Genomic DNA, 2,017 nt, shown 5'->3' with positions numbered 1-2,017 from the left:
GATGTCATATATCTTGACTTCAAAAAAGCCTTCCATCTGGTATCCCATGATCACCTCTTGGCAAAACTGGCCAATTGTGGCCTAGGGTCCACCACGATCCACTGGCTGGAAAATTGGCTCCATGGTCCAGAGGGTAGTAATAGATGGAAGTAACTCTTCAGGGTGTCCTGTGACCAGTGGGGTCCCCCAAGGCTCTGTTCTTGGACCCATATGGTTCAGCATCCTCGTTAATGAGGTGGACATTGGAGTCAGGAGTGGACTGGCCAAGTTCACCGATGACACCAAACTTTGGGGCAAAGCATCCACGCCAGAAGATAGGTGGATGATCCAGGCTGACCTGGACAGTCTCAGCAAATGGGCGGACAAGAACCTCATGGTGTTTAACACTGAAAAATGCAAGGTACTCCACCTTGGGAATTAAAACCTGCAGCATCCTTATAGGCTCAGCAGTGCTACGCTGGCTAGCAGTATGAAAGAAAGAGACTTTGGGTTCATGATTGACCACAAGGTGAACATGAGCCTGCAATGTGATGCTGTGGCTCCTAAAGTGACCAAAACATTGGCTTGCATCCATAGATGTTTGTTTATTTTATTCATGGAGAGACAGCCATATTCTCCATCATCCAGCATAAGTGACTTGCATTAAAATTTTAATGCAAGTTTTGCATGAGTACAAAGCAGGATGTGACCCACAAATTGAGGAGGGTGAAAATTCCTGTTATATATAAACACTGCCTAAAGAAGACAATTTATTGTTCTTTCAATGTTGGAAGGACCAACTGGCATATATTACAAGCACTAACAAACTGTTAAATATGACACAGAGAAAAGTTGCTGCACTAGTAACTCTGAGATGAAAATCAACTTAGTTTTTATAATATAATAAGATTGAGAACATTCTTTACTGAAATACTAGCAAGCCAAATAAATGTGCTCAAACGGTGGATTGCTAGAGGCATCAGAGCAGGGATGTGGTATTTACAAGCTGAGCTGTGTTTGAAAAGTGGAAAAACTTACTCTTGTTAACCAAGTGAAAAGTGGTGTGTGTGTGGGGTTTGCTTTTTTCCCCCCCCCCGAGCTTTTGACAGATGTGACTACCTAAGGACTGCATAGCTACTGTCATCTGCAGACTTGGTAAGGGCCATTTCATTTCACAAATCCTGCAACCAAGTTTCACCGTAAACAAAACCAGATTTAGATGGGACCCCTCAATAATGGTTTTAAGAGAGAAAACACTGAACTCAGTTTACATTTTCAGGTCAGCCTTTGTTTAGTAATATAGACCACTGAGTAGTACTGAATATTTATCTATTTCAATAGTCCAAGGTGAGTGGTCGCTCCTTAAGGAGACGATCCTCCAAGCCCAAAGGAAGGTAATCCCGATGAGGATCAAAGGGAGTAGGAGAGCACACAAGCCTTCATGGCTCACCAAAAGCATCCGGGAATGTCTCCTTGCTAAAAAGGAGGCTTACACACAATGGAAAGAAGGGGTCATCTCCAGGGAGGACTATTCTACAGTTGCTTGGGGATGTAGGGGGGTAGTTAGGAAGCCCAAGGTGGAGATGGAACTGGGACTAGCTTCCCAGACTGAGGACAATAAGAAGTCCTTTTTTAAATACATAGGAGGTAAAAAGAAGGTCCCGGGTAATGTGGGGCCCTTGCAGGACGCGTTGGGAAACTTGGTCATCACACCAGGCGGCAAAGCTAACGTTTAACCATTTCTTTGCCTCTGTCTTCCTAAGTAGGGACCAGAACAGCCACCTCCCTGCTGGGTCCCCCTCGGGCCCCGGGGGAGGCACACCTGGGCCAAGGGTTAGCGAGGATTTAGTTAGGGAGCTTCTGGAGGGGTTGGCGTTTTCAAGTCAGCCGGCCCGGATGATCTCCACCCTAGGGTTCTAAAGGAATTGGCCCAGGTCATTGCAAGTCCCCTGGCACGGCTTTACGAGCACTCGTGGTGCTCTGGAGAGGTACCGGAGGACTGGAAGAGGGCCAACATGGTTCCCATCTTCAAAAAAGG

The sequence above is a fragment of the Crocodylus porosus genome, unplaced genomic scaffold (genome assembly GCF_001723895.1).
Source record: "Crocodylus porosus isolate Cpor-Errol unplaced genomic scaffold, CroPor_comp1, whole genome shotgun sequence".
In the NCBI taxonomy this organism is placed as follows: Eukaryota; Metazoa; Chordata; order Crocodylia; family Crocodylidae; genus Crocodylus; species Crocodylus porosus.
This window is presented reverse-complemented; position numbering follows the sequence as displayed.